General features: G+C 43.2%; 1 pseudogene; it reads left to right on the forward strand.

Annotated features, from left to right (window-relative positions):
* The window catches only part of LOC127921294 (dystrophin-like), an 84,263-nt pseudogene that overhangs the window by 55,775 nt on the left and 1,738 nt on the right, over positions 1 to 26,750 (forward strand).

Below are 26,750 nucleotides of genomic sequence, written 5' to 3' on the forward strand. Positions count from 1 at the left end.
ACACCTGTCCTCAAGGTACACAATACACCTGTCCTCAAGGTACACAATCACACCTGTCCTCAAGGTACACAATACACCTGTCCTCAAGGTACACAATACACCTGTCCTCAAGGTACACAATACACCTGTCCTCAAGGTACACAATACACCTGTCCTCAAGGTACACAATTCACCTGTCCTCAAGGTACACAATACACCTGTCCTCAAGGTACACAATACACCTGTCCTCAAGGTACACAATTCACCTGTCCTCAAGGTACACAATACACCTGTCCTTAAGGTACACAATACACCTGTCCTTAAGGTACACAATACACCTGTCCTCAAGGTACACAATACACCTGTCCTCAAGGTACACAATACACCTGTCCTCAAGGTACACAATACACCTGTCCTCAAGGTACACATCACACCTGTCCTCAAGGTACACATCAAACCTGTCCTCAAGGTACACATCACACCTGTCCTCAATGTACACAACAAACCTGTCCTCAAGGTACACATCACACCTGTCCTCAAGGTACACATCAAACCTGTCCTCAAGGTACACATCAAACCTGTCCTCAAGGTACACACAACACCTGTCCTCAAGGTACACAACAAACCTGTCCTCAAGGTACACAAGACACCTGTCCTCAAGGTACACAATACACCTGTCCTCAAGGTACACAATACACCTGTCCTCAAGGTACACAAGACACCTGTCCTCAGGGTACACAACACACCTGTCCTCAGGGTACACAAGACACCTGTCCTCAAGGTACACAACACACCTGTCCTCAAGGTACACAACACACCTGTCCTCAAGGTACACAAGACACCTGTCCTCAGGGTACACAACACACCTGTCCTCAAGGTACACATCTACCTGTCCTCAATGTCTCTTAGCTGTGTTGTTATTGTGTGTGTGTGTCTATGTGTGTAATGACGGTGTGTCTATGTGTGTAATGATGGTGTGTCTATGTGTGTAATGATGGTGTGTCTATGTGTGTAATGATGGTGTGTCTATGTGTGTAATGATGGTGTGTCTATGTGTGTAATGATGGTGTGTCTATGTGTGTAATGATGGTGTGTCTATGTGTATAATGATGGTGTGTCTATGTGTGTAATGATGGTGTTTCTATGTGTGTCTATGTGTGTAATGATGGTGTGTCTATGTGTGTAATGATGGTGTGTCTATGTGTGTAATGATGGTGTGTCTATGTGTGTAATGATGGTGTTTCTATGTGTGTCTATGTGTGTAATGATGGTGTGTCTGTGTGTGTAATGATGGTGTGTCTGTGTGTGTAATGATGGTGTGTCTATGTGTATAATGATGGTGTGTCTATGTGTGTAATGATGGTGTTTCTATGTGTGTCTATGTGTGTAATGATGGTGTGTCTATGTGTGTAATGACGGTGTGTCTATGTGTGTCTATGTGTGTAATGATGGTGTGTCTATGTGTGTAATGATGGTGTGTCTATGTGTGTAATGATGGTGTGTCTATGTGTGTAATGATGGTGTGTCTGTGTGTGTAATGATGGTGTGTCTATGTGTGTAATGATGGTGTGTCTATGTGTGTAATGATGGTGTGTCTGTGTGTGTAATGATGGTGTGTCTATGTGTGTAATAATGGTGTGTCTGTGTGTGTAATGATGGTGTGTCTATGTGTGTAATAATGGTGTGTCTGTGTGTGTAATGATGGTGTGTCTGTGTGTGTAATGATGGTGTGTCTGTGTGTGTAATGATGGTGTGTCTGTGTGTGTAATGATGGTGTGTTTCTCAGGGTCTGCGTGGGGACTTGGAGGTGATGCATGGTAAGGTGGAGGCGGTGCGGGTGCTGCACCAGGGTCTGATGGGTACTTGTGGGGAACACTGCCAGGCACAGCTGGGGCCCAAACTGGAAAAGCTCAACCAGCGTTTTGACAGCATCGCACAGCGCATCACTGCAGGACAGGTACTGACTCCCTGTACGCCCTCTAACTAGGCCAGTTCATTGCCTTTCGACTACATCTCTCTATACTGACCCCCTGCCCTCTAACTAAGCCAGTTCATTGACCACATCTCTCTCTATACTGACACCCTGCCCTCTAACTAGGCCAGTTCATTGACCACATCTCTCTATACTGACCCCCTGCCCTCTAACTAGGCCAGTTCATTGACCACATCTCTCTATACTGACCCCCTGCCCTCTAACTAGGCCAGTTCATTGACCACATCTCTCTCTATACTGACCCCCTGCCCTCTAACTAAGCCAGTTCATTGCCTTTCGACCACATCTCTCTATACTGACACCCTGCCCTCTAACTAAGCCAGTTCATTGACCACATCTCTCTATACTGACCCCCTGCCCTCTAACTAAGCCAGTTCATTGACCACATCTCTCTATACTGACCCCCTGCCCTCTAACTAGGCCAGTTCATTGACCACATCTCTCTCTATACTGACCCCCTGCCCTCTAACTAGGCCAGTTCATTGACCACATCTCTCTATACTGACCCCCTGCCCTCTAACTAGGCCAGTTCATTGACCACATCTCTCTATACTGACCCCCTGCCCTCTAACTAGGCCAGTTCATTGCCTTTCGACCACATCTCTCTATACTGACCCCCTGCCCTCTAACTAGGCCAGTTCATTGACCACATCTCTCTATACTGACCCCCTGCCCTCTAACTAAGCCAGTTCATTGCCTTTCGACCACATCTCTCTATACTGACCCCCTGCCCTCTAACTAGGCCAGTTCATTGACCACATCTCTCTATACTGACCCCCTGCCCTCTAACTAGGCCAGTTCATTGACCACATCTCTCTATACTGACCCCCTGCCCTCTAACTAAGCCAGTTCATTGCCTTTCGACCACATCTCTCTATACTGACCCCCTGCCCTCTAACTAGGCCAGTTCATTGACCACATCTCTCTCTATACTGACCCCCTGCCCTCTAACTAAGCCAGTTCATTGACCACATCTCTCTCTATACTGACCCCCTGCCCTCTAACTAGGCCAGTTCATTGACCACATCTCTCTCTATCCTCTACAGTCCTGTGTGTTTATATGAAGAGATCCTCCACAAACAGTCAGACAACATTCTCAACTGGAGAAATATCTTAGTCATTTCTTTAGGCCATGATGCACAAAAGTGCATCAAAGGTTACATGATTGTGAGTGTGTGCGTCTGTCTGTCTGTCTGTCTGTCTGTCTGTCTGTCTGTCTGTCTGTCTGTCTGTCTGTCTGTCTGTCTGTCTGTCTGTCTGTCTGTCTGTCTGTCTGTCTGTCTGTCTGTCTGTGTGTGTGTGTGTGTGTGTGTGTAGGCAGCAGCATCAGCGGTGGAGGTGGAGCAGTTCCACAGTGAAGCTAAGATCTGGCTGGACCTGCTGGAGGAAGAAGAGAAACAGGGAGAGAACCTCAAGGAGGAAGATTTCACAGGACAGGACGGGGTAACACACACACTTCTATTCTGTTCTATTCCATTCTATTATGTTCTATTCTGTTCTATTCTATTATGTTATATTCTATTCTGTTCTGTTCTATTCTATTATGTTCTATTCTGTTCTATTCTATTCTGTTCTATTATGTTATATTCTATTCTGTTCTATTGTGTTCTATTCCGTTATATTCTATTCTGTTCTATTCTGTTCTATTCTGTTCTATTCTATTCTGTTCTATTCTATTCTGTTCTATTATGTTCTGTTCTATTCTATTCTGTTCTATTCTGTTCTATTCTATTATGTGCTGTTCTATTCTATTCTGTTCTACTTTGTTCTGTTCTATTCTATTCTGTTCTATTCTGTTCTGTTCTATTCTGTTCTATTCTATTCTGTTCTATTCTATTCTGTTCTGTTCTATTCTATTCTATTATGTTCTATTCTATTCTGTTCTATTCTATTATGTTCTGTTCTATTATGTTCTGTTCTATTCTGTTCTATTCTATTCTGTTCTATTCTATTATGTTCTATTCTATTCTATTCTGTTCTATTATGTTCTGTTCTATTCTATTCTGTTCTATTCTGTTCCATTCTATTCTGTTCTATTATGTTCTGTTCTGTTCTATTCTATTCTGTTATTTTCCATTCTGTTCTATTCTGTTCTATTTCATTTTGTTCTATTCTGTTCTATTCTATTATGTTCTGTTCTATTCTGTTCTATTCTATTCTGTTCTATTCTGTTCTATTCTGTTCTATTCTATTATGTTCTATTTCTGTTCTTTCATTCAAGTAACATCTTCATATCTCTTTCTCTCTCTCTCTCCCCATCTCTTTCTCTCCCACATCTCTCTCTCTCCTCTCCTCTATCTCTCCCCATCTCTCTTTCTCTCTCACACTCTCTCTCTCCCCCATCTCTCTCTCCCCCATCTCTCTCTCTCCCCATCTCTCTCTCACATATACTCTCTCTCTCCCCCATCTCTCTCTCTGTTTCTTATATCCCCCCTCCTCTCTCCCCCATCTCTCTCTCTCCCTCTCTGTCTCTCCCCGATCTCTCTCCCCCATCTCTCCCTCTCTCTCTCTCCCCCGATCTCTCACCCCCATCTCTCTCTCTCTCCACGATCTCTCTCCCCCATCTCTCTCTCTCTCTCTCTCTCTCTCTCTCTCTCTCCCTCTCTCTCTCCTCTCTCTCCCCATCTCTCTTCTCTCTCTCTCTCTCTCCCCACGATCTCTCTCCCCATCTCTCTTTCCCCCATCTCTCTCTCTCTCTCTCTCTCCCCCCGATCTCTCTCCCCCATCTTTGTCTCTCTCTGGCTCTTCTCTCTGTTGTAGAACTGTGAGGAGGGGGCAGTAAAGGAGCTGTTGCTGAAAGGACAGAAGCTACAGAGGAGAGTTCCAGACCTGGACAAGAAAGAACAGATCAGAATCAAACACAATCAGCTCAACACTAAATACAACAGTGTCATGGTGCAGTATACAGTCTGGGAATAATGTCAAAATTGAGAAAAATATAATGTTGTACCATTCTATCATTAGTTCACCTGATTGTGTGTGTGTGTGTGTGCGTGTGTGTGTGCGTGTGTGTGTGTGTGTGTGTGTACGTGCTTGCGTGCGTCTGTGTGTGTGTGTGTGTGTGTGTGTGTGTGTGTGTGTGTGTGTGTGTGTGTGTGTGTGTGTGTGTGTGTGTGTGTGTGTGTGTGTGTGTGTGTGTGTGTGTGTGTGTGTGTGTGTGTGTGTAGGACCTGCGTGGTGTGAGGAGGAGGAAGGCCCTGGCGATAGCCCCCAGTGGTATCAGTACCGTAGGAAGACTGATGACCTTCTCCAGTGGCTGGACGACATTGAGAGGAGCGTGGCTGAACTACCTGATCCAGCAGAGGAACAGAGGGTTAAGGTGAAACCTCTCTCTTCCTGTCTCTATATCTGTCTCTCCCTTTATATCTCACTCTGATCTAGCTGTCTGTCTCTCTCTTCTCCTCTCTTTCTGTCTCTCTTCTCCTTTCTTTCTGTCCCTCTCTTCTCCTCTCGTTCTGTCTCTCTTCTCCTCTCTTTCTGTCTCTCTTTTCCTCTCTTTCTGTCTCTCCTCTCTTTCTGTCTCTCTTCTCCTCTCTTTCTGTCTCTCTCTTCTCCTCTCTTTCTGTCTCTCTTCTCCTCTCTTTCTGTCTCTCTCTTCTCCTCTCTTTCTGTCTCTCTTCTCCTCTCTTTCTGTCTCTCTCTTCTCCTCTCTTTCTGTCTCTCTTCTCCTCTCTTTCTGTCTCTCTTCTCCTCTCTTTCTGTCTCTCTTCTCCTCTCTTTCTGTCTCTCTCTTCTCCTCTCTTTCTGTCTCTCTCTTCTCCTCTCTTTCTGTCTCTCTCTTCTCTCTTTCTGTCTCTCTCTTCTCTTCTCTCTTCTGTCTCTCTTCTCCTCTCTTTCTGTCTCTCTCTTCTCTCTTTCTGTCTCTCTCTTCTCTCTTTCTGTCTCTCTTCTCCTCTCTTTCTGTCTCTCTCTTCTCCTCTCTTTCTGTCTCTCTCTTCTCTCTTTCTGTCTCTCTCTTCTCTTCTCTCTTCTGTTTCTCTTCTCCTCTCTTTCTGTCTCTCTTCTCCTCTCTTACTGTCTCTCTTCTCCTCTCTGTTTAAATATGTATTTCTCTGAGTGTAATCTGACAGTGTGTGTCTTTGTTCCAGGTGATCAAAATGACATTCCGCTAAATTGAACTCCTCTTGAGAGTCACCTGTCATTCTCACCTGTACCTGGAACTACCAGCACTAGATGTCTGTCTGTCTGTCTCTCTGTCTTCCAGTCTGTCTGTCTTTCTGCCTGTCCGCTCATTTCACCGCTTCTTTTCTGCTCTGCCCTCTAACAGAGGGGTTTTCACATTTATTAAAGTCTGTACCAGATGAAGCCAGACATACTCTCCTTGTGAATCTTCTCTCTCCTCATTTCCCTGATCTAATAAAAGGGACTCTTATTGTGAATCTTCTCTCTCTTCATTTCCCTGATCTAACTGGAAAGAGTAGATGGTTTCTCCTCTTTCTGGGGAGAATGATCCTGAATGATCCTGAATGATCACTGCCCTGCATGGAAGGGTTTGTGTCTTACTTATGTGTGTGAGTGAGATCTCTCCCCTGTATGGCTGGTCTGCTAACTGGGTTTTCTCCAAGGTGTGTGTGTGTGTGTGTGTGTGTGTGTGTGTGTGTGTGTGTGTGTGTGTGTGTGTGTGTGTGTGTGTGTGTGTGTGTGTGTGTGTGTGTGTGTGTGTGTGTGTGTGTGTGTGTGTGTGTGTGTGTGTGTGTGTGTGTGTGTGTGTGTGTGTGTGTGACTGATATTCCCCCTGGGTGTGACTCTGGCTGGTTTTGTCCCATTCACTAGGAGATTGGCTCAGAGTTCGATGAGAAGAGTGAGGATCTGAAAGAGGTGCAGGGATTGGCCAAAGAACTGTCAGACGCAGGGGCGACCTCGCTGGTGCAGCCCCGCCTCCTCCAGCTCAACACACGCTGGCAGGAGGTGGAGGCTAAGTTCACCCCTACCGCCGACAAAGTGTGAGTTCCCCCTGCCCCGTGCCAATCTGCGCCGTGCCAACTTGTCCCGTGTCAACCAGGGTTGGGTTCAATTCCATTTAAATCCTGTTGAATTCAGGAAGTCATCTGAAATTACAATTCTCTTCAATGCTTTTCAATGAGCAACATTTGGAATTGGAATTTGGTTTACTTTCTCAATTGATTGGAATTGACAGCATTCCCTGGTGCCAACTTACCCCTGCCCGCTAGCTAGTAAGAACCAACTACTAATTATAACCTGCTGCCTCTAACCAGTAGGTTAACCATGGGATTGAGCTGTCAGCGAAGTCACTAATCCATTATTCAAATAGGAAAGACAAATATCAACCAACTAATATCAATCAGTGAATATCAATATCAAACATGAAATAAAGGGCTCCTGAATGAGTGAGATGCAAACACCAGACGTTGATATGATGTCGTTAACCTGTATATTCTAGTCCAGACAGACAGCAGGTATATCCTAATCCAGACAGACAGCAGGTATATTCTAGTCCAGTCAGACAGCAGGTATATTCTAGTCCAGTCAGACAGCAGGTATATTCTAGTCCAGACAGACAGCAGGTATATCCTAGTCCAGACAGACAGCAGGCATATTCTAGTCCAGACAGACAGCAGGTATATCCTAGTCCAGACAGACAGCAGGTATATTCTAGTCCAATCAGACAGCAGGTATATTCTAGTCCAGACAGACAGCAGGTATATTCTAGTCCAGACAGACAGCAGGCATATTCTAGTCTAGACAGACAGCAGGTATATCCTAGTCCAGACAGACAGCAGGTATATTCTAGTCCAGACAGACAGCAGGTATATTCTAGTCCAGACAGACAGCAGGTATATCCTAGTCCAGACAGACAGCAGGTATATCCTAGTCCAGACAGACAGCAGGTATATTCTAGTCCAGACAGACAGCAGGTATATTCTAGTCCAGACAGACAGCAGGTATATTCTAGTCCAGACAGACAGCAGGTATATTCTAGTCCAGACAGACAGCAGGTATATCCTAGTCCAGACAGACAGCAGGTATATTCTAGTCCAGACAGACAGCAGGTATATTCTAGTCCAGACAGACAGCAGGTATATTCTAGTCCAGACAGACAGCAGGTATATCCTAGTCCAGACAGACAGCAGGTATATCATAGTCCAGTCAGACAGCAGGTATATTCTAGTCCAGTCAGACAGCAGGTATATCCTAGTCCAGACAGACAACAGGTATATTCTAGTCCAGTCAGACAGCAGGTATATCCTAGTCCAGTCAGACAGCAGGTATATCATAGTCCAGTCAGACAGCAGGTATATTCTAGTCCAGACAGACAGCAGGTATATTCTAGTCCAGACAGACAGCAGGTATATCCTAGTCCAGTCAGACAGCAGGTATATCATAGTCCAGTCAGACAGCAGGTATATTCTAGTCCAGTCAGACAGCAGGTATATCCTAGTCCAGACAGACAACGGGTATATTCTAGTCCAGTCAGACAGCAGGTATATCCTAGTCCAGACAGACAGCAGGTATATTCTAGTCCAGACAGACAGCAGGTATATCCTAGTCCAGACAGACAGCAGGTATATCCTAGTCCAGTCAGACAGCAGGTATATCCTAGTCCAGACAGACAGCAGGTATATTCTAGTCCAGACAGACAGCAGGTATATCCTAGTCCAGACAGACAGCAGGTATATCATAGTCCAGTCAGACAGCAGGTATATTCTAGTCCAGACAGACAGCAGGTATATCCTAGTCCAGACAGACAACAGGTATATTCTAGTCCAGTCAGACAGCAGGTATATCCTAGTCCAGACAGACAGCAGGTATATCCTAGTCCAGACAGACAGCAGGTATATTCTAGTCCAGACAGACAGCAGGTATATCCTAGTCCAGACAGACAGCAGGTGTATTCTAGTCCAGACAGACAGCAGGTATATTCTAGTCCAGACAGACAGCAGGTATATTCTAGTCCAGACAGACAGCAGGTATATCCTAGTCCAGACAGACAGCAGGTATATCATAGTCCAGTCAGACAGCAGGTATATTCTAGTCCAGTCAGACAGCAGGTATATCCTAGTCCAGACAGACAACAGGTATATTCTAGTCCAGTCAGACAGCAGGTATATCCTAGTCCAGTCAGACAGCAGGTATATCATAGTCCAGTCAGACAGCAGGTATATTCTAGTCCAGACAGACAGCAGGTATATTCTAGTCCAGACAGACAGCAGGTATATCCTAGTCCAGTCAGACAGCAGGTATATCATAGTCCAGTCAGACAGCAGGTATATTCTAGTCCAGTCAGACAGCAGGTATATCCTAGTCCAGACAGACAACGGGTATATTCTAGTCCAGTCAGACAGCAGGTATATCCTAGTCCAGACAGACAGCAGGTATATTCTAGTCCAGACAGACAGCAGGTATATCCTAGTCCAGACAGACAGCAGGTATATCCTAGTCCAGTCAGACAGCAGGTATATCCTAGTCCAGACAGACAGCAGGTATATTCTAGTCCAGACAGACAGCAGGTATATCCTAGTCCAGACAGACAGCAGGTATATCATAGTCCAGTCAGACAGCAGGTATATTCTAGTCCAGACAGACAGCAGGTATATCCTAGTCCAGACAGACAACAGGTATATTCTAGTCCAGTCAGACAGCAGGTATATCCTAGTCCAGACAGACAGCAGGTATATCCTAGTCCAGACAGACAGCAGGTATATCCTAGTCCAGACAGACAGCAGGTATATCCTAGTCCAGACAGACAGCAGGTATATTCTAGTCCAGACAGACAGCAGGTATATCCTAGTCCAGACAGACAGCAGGTATATTCTAGTCCAGACAGACAGCAGGTATATCCTAGTCCAGACAGACAGCAGGTATATTCTAGTCCAGACAGACAGCAGGTATATTCTAGTCCAGACAGACAGCAGGTATATTCTAGTCCAGACAGACAGCAGGTATATCCTAGTCCAGACAGACAGCAGGTATATTCTAGTCCAGACAGACAGCAGGTATATTCTAGTCCAGACAGACAGCAGGTATATTCTAGTCCAGACAGACAGCAGGTATATTCTAGTCCAGACAGACAGCAGGTATATCCTAGTCCAGACAGACAGCAGGTATATTCTAGTCCAGACAGACAGCAGGTATATCCTAGTCCAGACAGACAGCAGGTATATCCTAGTCCAGTCAGACAGCAGGTATATCCTAGTCCAGACAGACAGCAGGTATATTCTAGTCCAGACAGACAGCAGGTATATTCTAGTCCAGACAGACAGCAGGTATATCCTAGTCCAGACAGACAGCAGGTATATTCTAGTCCAGACAGACAGCAGGTATATTCTAGTCCAGTCAGACAGCAGGTATATCCTAGTCCAGACAGACAGCAGGTATATCATAGTCCAGTCAGACAGCAGGTATATTCTAGTCCAGTCAGACAGCAGGTATATCCTAGTCCAAACAGACAGCAGATATATTCTAGTCCAGTCAGACAGCAGGTATATTCTAGTCCAGACAGACAGCAGGTATATCCTAGTCCAATCAGACAGCAGGTATATCGTAGTCCAGTCAGACAGCAGGTATATCCTAGTCCAATCAGACAGCAGGTATATCCTAGTCCAATCAGACGGCAGGTATATCGTAGTCCAGTCAGACAGCAGGTATATCCTAGTCCAATCAGACAGCAGGTATATCCTAGTCCAATCAGACGGCAGGTATATCCTAGTCCAGTCAGACAGCAGGTATATCCTAGTCCAATCAGACGGCAGGTATATTCTAGTCCAGTCAGACAGCAGGTATATCCTAGTCCAATCAGACGGCAGGTATATCCTAGTCCAGTCCGATACCAAGTCTCTTAATAACAAGGGTCTGTTAACAAGTTATTGAAGGCCCCAGACAGGATTACTGAGGGGATGATGACATGTAGCTTTCAGACAGTATTACTGAGAGGATGATGACATGTAGCTTTCAGACAGTATTACTGAGGGGATGATGTGTAGCTTTCAGACAGTATTACTGAGGGGATGATGACATGTAGCTTTCAGACAGGATTACTGAGAGGATGATGACATGTAGCTTTCAGACAGGATTACTGAGAGGATGATGATATGTAGCCTTCAGACAGTATTACTGAGGGGATGACATGTAGCCTTCAGACAGTATTACTGAGAGGATGATGATATGTAGCCTTCAGACAGTATTACTGAGGGGATGACATGTAGCCTTCAGACAGTATTACTGAGAGGATGATGATATGTAGCCTTCAGACAGTATTACTGAGGGGATGACATGTAGCCTTCAGACAGTATTACACTGAGGGGATGATGATATGTAGCCTTCAGACAGTATTACTGAGAGGATGACATGTAGCCTTCAGACAGTATTACTGAGAGGATGATGATATGTAGCCTTCAGACAGTATTACTGAGGGGATGACATGTAGCCTTCAGACAGTATTACTGAGGGGATGACATGTAGCCTTCAGACAGTATTACTGAGGGGATGATGACATGTAGCTTTCAGACAGTATTACTGAGGGATGACATGTAGCCTTCAGACAGCATTACTGAGGGATGACATGTAGCCTTCAGACAGCATTACTGAGGGGATGATGACATGTAGCTTTCAGACAGTATTACTGAGGGGATGATATGTAGCTTTCAGACAGTATTACTGAGGGATGACATGTAGCCTTCAGACAGTATTACTGAGGGGATGATGTGTAGCTTTCAGACAGTATTACTGAGGGGATGATGTGTAGCTTTCAGACAGTATTACTGAGGGGATGATGACATGTAGCTTTCAGACAGTATTACTGAGGGGATGACATGTAGCCTTCAGACAGTATTACTGAGGGGATGACATGTAGCCTTCAGACAGTATTACTGAGGGGATGATGTGTAGCTTTCAGACAGTATTACTGAGGGGATGATGACATGTAGCTTTCAGACAGTATTACTGAGAGGATGATGACATGTAGCTTTCAGACAGTATTACTGAGGGGATGATGTGTAGCTTTCAGACAGTATTACTGAGGGGATGATGACATGTAGCTTTCAGACAGTATTACTGAGGGGATGATGACATGTAGCTTTCAGACAGTATTACTGAGGGGATGATGTGTAGCTTTCAGACAGTATTACTGAGGGGATGATGACATGTAGCTTTCAGACAGTATTACTGAATGGGGGTTTTCTAGTTTTCCTCCTCAGTTGCATCATCCAGGTGTTCATCCCTCCATCCTTCCCTCAGTGTGTGAAGAAGCAGCATGTTACACACCTGGTCTCTGATTTGCTGTTCTGTTGTGTTCTGTTTCTGTTTTCCTGCCTCACATCACCACCGCATGTCCTGTCAATCAACATGGGTTGTGTCAATCACAGTCACCTGACCCCTGTCTGGAGTCACAACCAATCAATGACCCTCATGTATGTATCCAGTCACCCAATGAAAACACACCATACTCAAATCTTCACACAGGGCTCCACACACATGAACACCTGCCTGTGTGGCAGGGCTAATGAATGAAACATTGGATTGGTGTGGAGGAGTGTGTTTAGTCATGTGACTTGGATCATAGGGACATTTGGCTGCTTTTAAAACATCCGGCACAGGCATCAGTAGATCACAAAACAAGACAGGCATCAGTAGACCACAAAACAAGACAGGCATCAGTAGACCACAAAACAAGACAGGCATCAGTAGATCACAAAACAAGACAGGCATCAGTAGACCACAAAACAAGACAGGCATCAGTAGATCACAAAACAAGACAGGCATCAGTAGATCACAAAACAAGACAGGCATCAGTAGATCACAAAACAAGACAGGCATCAGTAGATCACAAAACAAGACAGGCATCAGTAGATCACAAAACAAGACAAGCATCAGTAGACCACAATACAAGACAGGCATCAGTAGACCACAAAACAAGCATCAGTAGACCACAAAACAAGACAAGCATCAGTAGACCACAAAACAAGACAGGCATCAGTAGACCACAAAACAAGACAAGCATCAGTAGATCACAAAACAAGACAGGCATCAGTAGACCACAAAACAAGACAGGCATCAGTAGATCACAAAACAAGACAGGCATCAGTAGACCACAAAACAAGACAAGCATCAGTAGACCACAAAACAAGACAGGCATCAGTAGACCACAAAACAAGACAGGCATCAGTAGATCACAAAACAAGACAGGCATCAGTAGACCACAAAACAAGACAGGCATCAGTAGACCACAAAACAAGACAGGCATCAGTAGACCACAAAACAAGACAGGCATCAGTAGACCACAAAACAAGACAGGCATCAGTAGATCACAAAACAAGACAGGCATCAGTAGATCACAAAACAAGACAGGCATCAGTAGACCACAAAACAAGACAGGCATCAGTAGATCACAAAACAAGACAGGCATCAGTAGACCACAAAACAAGACAGGCATCAGTAGATCACAAAACAAGACAGGCATCAGTAGACCACAAAACAAGACAGGCATCAGTAGATCACAAAACAAGACAGGCATCAGTAGATCACAAAACAAGACAGGCATCAGTAGACCACAAAACAAGACAGGCATCAGTAGACCACAAAACAAGACAGGCATCAGTAGATCACAAAACAAGACAGGCATCAGTAGATCACAAAACAAGACAGGCATCAGTAGACCACAAAACAAGACAGGCATCAGTAGATCACAAAACAAGACAGGCATCAGTAGACCACAAAACAAGACAGGCATCAGTAGACCACAAAACAAGACAGGCATCAGTAGACCACAAAACAAGACAGGCATCAGTAGATCACAAAACAAGACAGGCATCAGTAGACCACAAAACAAGACAGGCATCAGTCGATCACAAAACAAGACAAGCATCAGTAGACCACAAAACAAGACAAGCATCAGTAGATCACAAAACAAGACAGGCATCAGTAGATCACAAAACAAGACAGGCATCAGTAGACCACAAAACAAGACAAGCATCAGTAGACCACAAAACAAGACAGGCATCAGTAGACCACAAAACAAGACAGGCATCAGTAGATCACAAAACAAGACAGGCATCAGTAGACCACAAAACAAGACAGGCATCAGTAGACCACAAAACAAGACAGGCATCAGTAGACCACAAAACAAGACAGGCATCAGTAGACCACAAAACAAGACAGGCATCAGTAGATCACAAAACAAGACAGGCATCAGTAGATCACAAAACAAGACAGGCATCAGTAGACCACAAAACAAGACAGGCATCAGTAGATCACAAAACAAGACAGGCATCAGTAGACCACAAAACAAGACAGGCATCAGTAGATCACAAAACAAGACAGGCATCAGTAGACCACAAAACAAGACAGGCATCAGTAGATCACAAAACAAGACAGGCATCAGTAGATCACAAAACAAGACAGGCATCAGTAGACCACAAAACAAGACAGGCATCAGTAGACCACAAAACAAGACAGGCATCAGTAGATCACAAAACAAGACAGGCATCAGTAGATCACAAAACAAGACAGGCATCAGTAGACCACAAAACAAGACAGGCATCAGTAGATCACAAAACAAGACAGGCATCAGTAGACCACAAAACAAGACAGGCATCAGTAGACCACAAAACAAGACAGGCATCAGTAGACCACAAAACAAGACAGGCATCAGTAGATCACAAAACAAGACAGGCATCAGTAGACCACAAAACAAGACAGGCATCAGTAGACCACAAAACAATACAGGCATCAGTAGACCACAAAACAAGACAGGTATCAGTAGACCACAAAACAAGACAGGCATCAGTAGACCACAAAACAAGACAGGCATCAGTAGACCACAAAACAATACAGGCATCAGTAGACCACAAAACAAGACAGGCATCAGTAGACCACAAAACAAGACAGGCATCAGTAGACCACAAAACAAGACAGGCATCAGTAGACCACAAAACAATACAGGCATCAGTAGATCACAAAACAAGACAGGCATCAGTAGACCACAAAACAAGACAGGCATCAGTAGACCACAAAACAAGACAAGCATCAGTAGATCACAAAACAAGACAGGCATCAGTAGATCACAAAACAAGACAAGCATCAGTAGACCACAAAACAAGACAAGCATCAGTAGACCACAAAACAAGACAGGCATCAGTAGATCACAAAACAAGACAGGCATCAGTAGACCACAAAACAAGACAAGCATCAGTAGATCACAAAACAAGACAGGCATCAGTAGATCACAAAACAAGACAAGCATCAGTAGACCACAAAACAAGACAGGCATCAGTAGACCACAAAACAAGACAAGCATCAGTAGACCACAAAACAAGACAGGCATCAGTAGACCACAAAACAAGACAGGCATCAGTAGATCACAAAACAAGACAGGCATCAGTAGACCACAAAACAAGACAGGCATCAGTAGACCACAAAACAAGACAGGCATCAGTAGACCACAAAACAAGACAAGCATCAGTAGACCACAAAACAAGACAAGCATCAGTAGACCACAAAACAAGACAGGCATCAGTAGACCACAAAACAAGACAGGCATCAGTAGACCACAAAACAAGACAAGCATCAGTAGATCACAAAACAAGACAGGCATCAGTAGACCACAAAACAAGACAAGCATCAGTAGACCACAAAACAAGACAAGCATCAGTAGACCACAAAACAAGACAGGCATCAGTAGACCACAAAACAAGACAAGCATCAGTAGATCACAAAACAAGACAGGCATCAGTAGACCACAAAACAAGACAAGCATCAGTAGACCACAAAACAAGACAAGCATCAGTAGACCACAAAACAAGACAGGCATCAGTAGACCACAAAACAAGACAGGCATCAGTAGACCACAAAACAAGACAAGCATCAGTAGATCACAAAACAAGACAGGCATCAGTAGACCACAAAACAAGACAAGCATCAGTAGACCACAAAACAAGACAAGCATCAGTAGACCACAAAACAAGACAGGCATCAGTAGACCACAAAACAAGACAGGCATCAGTAGACCACAAAACAAGACAAGCATCAGTAGATCACAAAACAAGACAGGCATCAGTAGACCACAAAACAAGACAAGCATCAGTAGACCACAAAACAAGACAGGCATCAGTAGACCACAAAACAAGCATCAGTAGACCACAAAACAAGACAAGCATCAGTAGACCACAAAACAAGACAGGCATCAGTAGACCACAAAACAAGACAAGCATCAGTAGACCACAAAACAAGACAGGCATCAGTAGACCACAAAACAAGACAAGCATCAGTAGATCACAAAACAAGACAAGCATCAGTAGACCACAAAACAAGACAGGCATCAGTAGACCACAAAACAAGACAAGCATCAGTAGACCACAAAACAAGACAGGCATCAGTAGACCACAAAACAAGACAGGCATCAGTAGATCACAAAACAAGACAAGCATCAGTAGACCACAAAACAAGACAGGCATCAGTAGATCACAAAACAAGACAGGCATCAGTAGACCACAAAACAAGACAGGCATCAGTAGACCACAAAACAAGACAGGCATCAGTAGATCACAAAACAAGACAGGCATCAGTAGACCACAAAACAAGACAAGCATCAGTAGATCACAAAACAAGACAGGCATCAGTAGACCACAAAACAAGACAAGCATCAGTAGACCACAAAACAAGCATCAGTAGACCACAAAACAAGACAAGCATCAGTAGACCACAAAACAAGACAGGCATCAGTAGACCACAAAACAAGACAAGCATCAGTAGATCACAAAACAAGACAGGCATCAGTAGACCACAAAACAAGACAGGCATCAGTAGACCACAAAACAGACAGGCATCAGTAGACCACAAAACAGACAGGCATCAGTAGACCACAAAACAAGACAAGCATCAGTAGACCACAAAACAAGACAAACCCACATGTAGTCTACGTCCATCTATATTTGGCAAGGCATACAGTATCAACAGTGAACACACATGAACACTATGGTGGCTGTTTCTGTCACGGTACGTCAATGACCCCTCCACTTCCTGGACCCCAGGAAGTGTATCTGCTGCCAAAGCAACAGCTAATGGGGATCCATAATAAATACAAATGACCAGGTATTTAACTGTGAAATCCCACTGTATTTACACGGTATAGACCTATGAATGACTGCTTCTGTCCTCATGACTGAACCTACTCTGCCATAGCCGAGTTCCAGATCTGTTGGTGCTGTGTCGCCGACTGGTTGGAACCAGGCTAACTTTAACATACTCTTAACACACAACGCACGTCTTTGTGTCAAATCACAACGAGATCCATTTTCTGATCATTAAGAAACAGAGCCGACATAAGAGGTGAGATGGTTATGTCTTGATGTTGTTGTATTTGGGCTAAAAGGTGAGTTGAAGTGCTGTTGTGAAGTTCTGGCGGAATGCTGTTAGGTGCATGATGGGATTGTTGGATGACTTCCATTGGGTTACAATTAAGAGCAACACACACAATATATATATACAGCAAACGCACAACCACAGGGACACAGTCAAGCTGTACCTTTTACTGTGTTCTGTGCATATGACAAATCCACGTGTGAATCAGGCGTAAGACAGTGAGCTACACTGAGTAACGAACTGTGTTTATGACAGGATGGATTAAACACTACTGACTGGCTCTCTCTAATTCAACCTGTTCTTCAGTATTTACTCAGGTTTCTATAACCCACACATTATATCAGGTTATCTATCCTCCTCTCTCTCTCTCTCTCTAATTCAACCTTTTCTTCAGTATTTACTCAGGTTTCTATAACCCACACATTATATCAGGTTATCTATCCTCCTCTCTCTTACTCTAATTCAACCTTTTCTTCAGTATTTACTCAGGTTTCTATAACCCACACATTATATCAGGTTATCTATCCTCCTCTCTCTCTCTCTAATTCAACCTGTTCTTCAGTATTTACTCAGGTTTCTATAACCCACACATTATATCAGGTTGTCTATCCTCCTCTCTCTCTCTCCAATTCAACCTGTTCTTCAGTATTTACTCAGGTTTCTATAACCCACACATTATATCAGGTTATCTATCCTCCTCTCTCTCTCTCTAATTCAACCTGTTCTTCAGTATTTACTCAGGTTTCTATAACCCACACATTATATCAGGTTATCTATCCTCCTCTCTCTCTCTCTAATTCAACCTGTTCTTCAGTATTTACTCAGGTTTCTATAACCCACACATTATATCAGGTTATCTATCCTCCTCTCTCTCTCTCTAATTCAACCTGTTCTTCAGTATTTACTCAGGTTTCTATAACCCACACATTATATCAGGTTATCTATCCTCCTCTCTCTCTCTCTAATTCAACCTGTTCTTCAGTATTTACTCAGGTTTCTATAACCCACACATTATATCAGGTTATCTATCCTCCTCTCTCTCTCTCTAATTCAACCTGTTCTTCAGTATTTACTCAGGTTTCTATAACCCACACATTATATCAGGTTATCTATCCTCCTCTCTCTCTAATTCAACCTGTTCTTCAGTATTTACTCAGGTTTCTATAACCCACACATTATATCAGGTTATCTATCCTCCTCTCTCTCTAATTCAACCTGTTCTTCAGTATTTACTCAGGTTTCTATAACCCACACATTATATCAGGTTATCTATCCTCCTCTCTCTCTAATTCAACCTGTTCTTCAGTATTTACTCAGGTTTCTATAACCCACACATTATATCAGGTTGTCTATCCTCCTCTCTCTCTAATTCAACCTGTTCTTCAGTATTTACTCAGGTTTCTATAACCCACACATTATATCAGGTTATCTATCCTCCTCTCTCTCTCTCTAATTCAACCTGTTCTTCAGTATTTACTCAGGTTTCTATAACCCACACATTATATCAGGTTATCTATCCTCCTCTCTCTCTAATTCAACCTGTTCTTCAGTATTTACTCAGGTTTCTATAACCCACACATTATATCAGGTTATCTATCCTCCTCTCTCTCTCTCTAATTCAACCTGTTCTTCAGTATTTACTCAGGTTTCTATAACCCACACATTATATCAGGTTATCTATCCTCCTCTCTCTCTCTCTAATTCAACCTGTTCTTCAGTATTTACTCAGGTTTCTATAACCCACACATTATATCAGGTTATCTATCCTCCTCTCTCTCTCTCTAATTCAACCTGTTCTTCAGTATTTACTCAGGTTTCTATAACCCACACATTATATCAGGTTATCTATCCTCTCTCTCTCTCTAATTCAACCTGTTCTTCAGTATTTACTCAGGTTTCTATAACCCACACATTATATCAGGTTATCTATCCTCCTCTCTCTCTAATTCAACCTGTTCTTCAGTATTTACTCAGGTTTCTATAACCCACACATTATATCAGGTTATCTATCCTCCTCTCTCTCTAATTCAACCTGTTCTTCAGTATTTACTCAGGTTTCTATAACCCACACATTATATCAGGTTGTCTATCCTCCTCTCTCTCTAATTCAACCTGTTCTTCAGTATTTACTCAGGTTTCTATAACCCACACATTATATCAGGTTATCTATCCTCCTCTCTCTCTCTCTAATTCAACCTGTTCTTCAGTATTTACTCAGGTTTCTATAACCCACACATTATATCAGGTTATCTATCCTCCTCTCTCTCTAATTCAACCTGTTCTTCAGTATTTACTCAGGTTTCTATAACCCACACATTATATCAGGTTATCTATCATCCTCTCTCTCTCTCTAATTCAACCTTTTCTTCAGTATTTACTCAGGTTTCTATAACCCACACATTATATCAGGTTATCTATCCTCCTCTCTCTCTCTCTAATTCAACCTTTTCTTCAGTATTTACTCAGGTTTCTATAACCCACACATATCAGGTTGTCTATCCTCCTCTCTCTCTCTCTAATTCAACCTTTTCTTCAGTATTTACTCAGGTTTCTATAACCCACACATTATATCAGGTTATCTATCCTCCTCTCTCTCTCTCTAATTCAACCTTTTCTTCAGTATTTACTCAGGTTTCTATAACCCACACATTATATCAGGTTATCTATCCTCCTCTCTCTCTCTCTCTCTAATTCAACCTTTTCTTCAGTATTTACTCAGGTTTCTATAACCCACACATTATATCAGGTTATCTATCCTCCTCTCTCTCTCTCTAATTCAACCTTTTCTTCAGTATTTACTCAGGTTTCTATAACCCACACATTATATCAGGTTGTCTATCCTCCTCTCTCTCTCTCTAATTCAACCTTTTCTTCAGTATTTACTCAGGTTTCTATAACCCACACATTATATCAGGTTATCTATCCTCCTCTCTCTCTTTAATTCAACCTGTTCTTCAGTATTTACTCAGGTTTCTATAACCCACACATTATATCAGGTTGTCTATCCTCCTCTCTCTCTAATTCAACCTTTTCTTTAGTATTTACTCAGGTTTCTAGAACCCACACATTATATCAGGTTATCTATCCTCCTCTCTCTCTCTCTAATTCTCCCTGTTCTTCAGTATTTACTCAGGTTTCTAGAACCCACACATTATATCAGGTTGTCTATCCTTCTCTCTCTCTCTAATTCAACCTGTTCTTCAGTATTTACTCAGGTTTCTAGAACCCACACATTATATCAGGTTGTCTATCCTCCTCTCTCTCTCTCTAATTCTCCCTGTTCTTCAGTATTTACTCAGGTTTCTATAACCCACACATTATATCAGGTTATCTATCCTCCTCTCTCTCTCTCTAATTCTCCCTGTTCTTCAGTATTTACTCAGGTTTCTAGAACCCACACATTATATCAGGTTATCTATCCTCCTCTCTCTCTCTCTAATTCAACCTTTTCTTTAGTATTTACTCACATTTAAAGGTTCAGTACTCTCACTCTGACCTCTTCATGTTTATCCATTTCTATTTTTACAACAAGACAGCTGAATAAATATCGGGACAGTTTTATACAGGAGCACAAGACAGCTGAATCAATATCGGGACAAGGTTGTGAATCTCATTATACAAGGTTTATACAGGAGCACAAGACAGCTGAATAAATATCGGGACATGTTTATATAGGTGCACAAGACAGCTGAATAAATATCGGGACATGTTTATATAGGTGCACAAGACAGCTGAATAAATATTGGGACAGTTTTATACAGGAGCACAAGACAGCTGAATAAATATCGGGACAGGTTTATATAGGTGCACAAGACAGCTGAATAAATATCGGGACAGGTTTATATAGGTGCACAAGACAGCTGAATAAATATCGGGACAGTTTTATACAGGAGCACAAGACAGCTGAATAAATATCGGGACAGGTTTATATAGGTGCACAAGACAGCTGAATAAATATCGGGACAGGTTTATATAGGTGCACAAGACAGCTGAATAAATATCGGGACAGGTTTATATAGGTGCACAAGACAGCTGAATAAATATCGGGACAGGTTTATATAGGTGCACAAGACAGCTGAATAAATATCGGGACAGGTTTATATAGGTGCACAAGACAGCTGAATAAATATCGGGACAGGTTGAATGAAAATATATATATATATATATTTATTTTTTTAAAGATAAATAATGTAAAGAGATAGTGAGGGATTAGAGAGGTGTTGTACTAGAACACAGCACAGGAATAACAGCAAACACTGTCTTGACTGAACCCTCTGTGAAGGTATCTACAGTATATAGTGGTAGGTAGCCTACCCCCTCTGTGAAGGTATCTACAGTATGTAGTGGTAGTGAACCTTACCCCCTCTGTGAAGGTATCTATAGTATAACGTGGTAGGTAGCCTACCCCCTCTGTGAAGGTATCTACAGTATGTAGTGGTAGGGAACCTTACCCCCTCTGTGAAGGTATCTACAGTATATAGTGGTAGGTAGCCTACCCCCTCTGTGAAGGTATCTACAGTATGCAGTGGTAGGGAACCATACCCCCTCTGTGAAGGTATCTATAGTATAAAGTGGTAGGGCAAGGAGGTTTTCCTGACCAAGTACCAGAACAACTCCTGACCCCAGTAGGAATATCAACTGATGAGGATCTATCAGTATTAGATGGCTTTGTGTTTAGTGTTGTTTAATATTAGTATATAGTTTGTGTAGTTCAGAATGAGTTTGGGTTATTGTTTAGTTATAATTGAGCGTGTGTGTGTATGTGTATGTGTGTGTGTGTGTGTGTGTGTGTGTGTGTGTGTGTGTGTGTGTGTGTGTGTGTGTGTGTGTGTGTGTGTGTGTGTGTGTGTGTGTGTGTGTGTGTGTGTGTGTGTGTGTGTAGGAGTACCTGGGAGAGCTGCAGACCCTGCTCCGTTCCGTCTCTGAGACAGACTTCCAACTGAACTCCCCTGAGTACTGGCAGGCCGTCTTCTACAACCTACCCCAGCAGGGACAGTGCCTTCAGGGTGTGTGTGTGTGTGTGTGTGTGTGTGTGTGTGTGTGTGTGTGTGTGTGTGTGTGTGTGTGTGTGTGTGTGCGTGCGTGCGTGCGTGCGTGCGTGCGTGCGTGCGTGCGTGTGTGTGTGCGTGTTTCATACTGTTGGTTTCAAAGTATATATGTGCGTGTGTGTGTGGTTAACATGTGTGTGTGTGTGCGTGCCTGTCTGCCTACGTCCCTGTGTCTCAGGAGGTGAAGGTGAATCTGAAGAACCTCCGCCCCCCTGTAGAGGGCGCTCTAGCCAGGAGAGAGGAGGTGGTGGCCATCGCCACTCCAGCAGAGAGAACCAGGGTCCAGGAGACAGCTCTGCTGCTCAACACTAACTGGGACAAAGTCAACAAGCTGTACCTGGACAGGCTCAGGTACGTACCAGGAATAATGGGAATCTATTGGGGACACACTGGGGTTACTAACTCTGGACAGGAAGGACTGGGTCAACAGGTGAAGACAAACTAGACCAGGGAAGGCCAACCCTCCTCATGGGGAGACACCAGGTGTGAGCTGTTTATCTAGGAGACCAGGGAGGGCCAACCCTCCTCATGGGGAGACACCAGGTGTGAGCTGTTTAACTAGGAGACCAGGGAGGGCCAACCCTCCTCATGGGGAGACACCAGGTGTGAGCTGTTTAACTAGGAGACCAGGGAGGGCCAACCCTCCTCATGGGGAGACACCAGGTGTGAGCTGTTTAACTAGGAGACCAGGGAGGGCCAACCCTCCTCATGGGGAGACACCAGGTGTGAGCTGTTTATCTAGGAGACCAGGGGGGGCCAACCCTCCTCATGGGGAGCTGTTTAACACCAGGTGTGAGCTGTTTACTAGGAGACCAGGGGGGGCCAACCCTCCTCATGGGGAGACAGACCATGGGGAGACACCAGGTGTGAGCTGTTTAACTAGGAGACCAGGGAGGGTGGGGAGACCAAGCTCATGGGGAGACACCAGGGTGAGACTAGGAGACCAGGGGGGCAACCATCTCATGGGGAGACACCAGGTGTGAACTAACTAGGAGACCAGGGAGGCAACCCTCCTAACATGGGGAGTCACCAGGTGTGAGCTGTTTAACTAGGAGACCAGGGAGCCAACCCTCATCATGGGGAGACACCAAGAGCTGTTTAACTAGGAGACCAGGGAGGGCCAACCCTCCTCATGGGGAGACACCAGGTGTGAGCTGTTTAACTAGGAGACCAGGTAGACAACCCTCCTCAGTAACACCAGGTGTGAGCCACTAGACCAGGGAGGGCCAACCCTCCTGGGGAGACACCAGGTGTGAGCTGTTTACAGAGACCATCAACCCTCCTCACTGGGGAGACACCAGGTGTGAGCTGTTTAACTAGGAGACCAAGCTACAGGCAACCCTCCTCATGGGGAGACACCAGGTGTGAGCTAGGAGACAGGGGACAAAAATCAGGTGTCACCACTAGACTAACCCTAACTCATGGGTAGACAAGCTGAGCAGTAACATCATCACCACTAGACTAACTAACTCATGGGTAGACACCAAGCTGTTACAGTAACATCATCACCACTAGACTAACTAACTACTAGACAAGCTACAGTAACATCATCACCACTAGACTAACTAACCAGTAGACAAGCTACAGTAACATCATCACCACTAGACTAACTAACTAGTAGACAACAAGTAACATCATCACCACTAGACTAACTAACTAGTAGACAAACATCATCACCACTAGACTAACTAACTAGACAAGCTACAGTAGACAAGGGTAGACAAGCTAACATTGTCACCAGGTGTAGCTGTTTAACTAGTAGACAAGCTACAGTAACATCATCACCACTAGACTAACTAACTAGTAGACAAGCTACAGACTAACTAACATACAGGATCACCACTAGACTAACTAACTAGTAGACAAGCTACAGTAACATCATCACCACTAGACTAACTAACTAGTAGACAAGCTACAGTAACATCATCATCACCACTAGAGCTAACTAACTAGTAGACAAGCTACAGTAACATCATCACCACTAGACTAACTAACTAGTAGACAAGCTACAGTAACATCATCACCACTAGACTAACTAACTAGTAGACAAGCTACAGTAACATCATCACCACTAGACTAACTAACTAGTAGACAAGCTACAGTAACATCATCACCACTAGACTAACTAACTAGTAGACAAGCTACAGTAACATCATCACCACTAGACTAACTAACTAGTAGACAAGACAAGCTACAGTAACATCATCACAGTAACTAATCATCACCACTAGACTAACTAACTAGTAGACAAGCTACAGTAACATCACTAGACTCACCACTAGACTAACTAACTAGTAGACAAGCTAGTAGACAAGCTACAGTAACATCATCACCACAGACTAACTAATCATCACCACTAGACTAACTAACTAGTAGACAAGCTACAGTAACATCATCACCAGTAACATCACTAGACTAACTAACTAGTAGACAAGCTACAGTAACATCATCACCACTAGACTAACTAACTAGTAGACAAGCTACAGTAACATCATCACCACTAGACTAACTAACTAGTAGACAACAAGTAACATCTCACCACAGACTAACTAACTAGTAAGTAACATCATCACCACTAGACTAACTAACTAGTAGACAAGCACCACAGTAACATCATCACCACTAGACTAACTAACTAGTAGACAAGCTACAGTAACATCATCACCACTAGACTAACTAACTAGTAACATAGACAAGCTAACAGTAACATCATCACCACTAGACTAACTAACTAGTAGACAAGCTACAGTAACATCATCACCACTAGACTAACTAACTAGTAGACAAGCTACAGTAACATCATCACCACTAGACTAACTAACTAGTAGACAAGCTACAGTAACATCATCACCACTAGACTAACTAACTAGTAGACAAGCTACAGACAAGACTAACTAACAGTAGACAAGCTACAGTAACATCATCACCACTAGACTAACTAACTAGACAAGCTACAGACAAGCTACATCATCATCACTAGACTAACTAACTAGTAGACAAGCTACAGTAACATCATCACCACTAGACTAACTAACTAGTAGACAAGCTACAGTAACATCATCACACTAACACTAGACTAACATAACTAGTAGACAAGCTACAGTAACATCATCACCACTAGACTAACTAACTAGTAGACAAGCTACAGTAACATCATCACCACTAGACTAACTAACTAGTAGACAAGCTACAGATCAAGACTAACTAACAGTAGACAACATCATCACCACTAGACTAACTAACTAGTAGACAAGCTACAGTAACATCATCACCACTAGACTAACTAACTAGTAGACAAGCTACAGTAACATCATCACCACTAGACTAACTAACTAGACAAGCTAGACAAGCTACAGTACAACATCATCACTAGACTAACTAACTAGTAGACAAGCTACAGTATCATCACCACTAGACTAACTAACTAGTAGACAAGCTACAGTAACATCATCACCACTAGACTAACTAACTAGTAGACAAGCTACAGTATCATCATCACTAGACTAACTAACTAGTAGACAAGCTACAGTAACATCATCAGTCACCACTAGACTAACTAACTAGTAGACAAGTAACATCTCACAGTAACATCAGTCATCCACTAGACTAACTAACTAGTAGACAAGCTACAGTAACATCATCACTAGCTAACAGTAACATACAGTAACATCACCACTAGACTAACTAACTAGTAGACAAGCATCACCACAGACTAACTAACATCAATCATCCACTAGACTAACTAACTAGTAGACAAGTAGACAAGTAGACAAGCTCAGTATCATCATCACTAGACTAACTAGTAGACAAGCTACAGTAACATCATCACACTAACTAGTAGACAATCAGTATCATCCACTAGACTAACTAACTAGTAGACAAGCTACAGTAACATCATCACCACTAGACTAACTAACTAGTAGACAAGCTACAGTAACATCATCACCACTAGACTAACTAACTAGTAGACAAGCAGTATCATCAGACTAACTAACATAGACAAGCTCATCCACTAGACTAACTAACTAGTAGACAAGCTACAGTAACATCATCACCACTAGACTAACTAACTAGTAGACAAGCTACAGTAACATCATCACCACTAGACTAACTAACTAGTAGACAAGCTACAGTATCATCATCACTAGACTAACTAACTAGTAGACAGTAACAGTAGACAAGCTACAGTAACATCATCACCACTAGACTAACTAACTAGTAGACAAGCTACAGTAACATCACCACTAGACTAACTAACTAGTAGACAAGCTACAGTAACATCATCACCACTAGACTAACTAACTAGTAGACAAGCTACAGTAACATCATCATCACTAGACTAACTAACTAGTAGACAAGCTACAGTAACATCATCACCACTAGACAAGCTAACAGTAGACAATCAGTAACATCAT

The sequence above is a fragment of the Oncorhynchus keta genome, unplaced genomic scaffold (assembly GCF_023373465.1).
Source record: "Oncorhynchus keta strain PuntledgeMale-10-30-2019 unplaced genomic scaffold, Oket_V2 Un_contig_2190_pilon_pilon, whole genome shotgun sequence".
Lineage (NCBI taxonomy): Eukaryota > Metazoa > Chordata > Actinopteri > Salmoniformes > Salmonidae > Oncorhynchus > Oncorhynchus keta.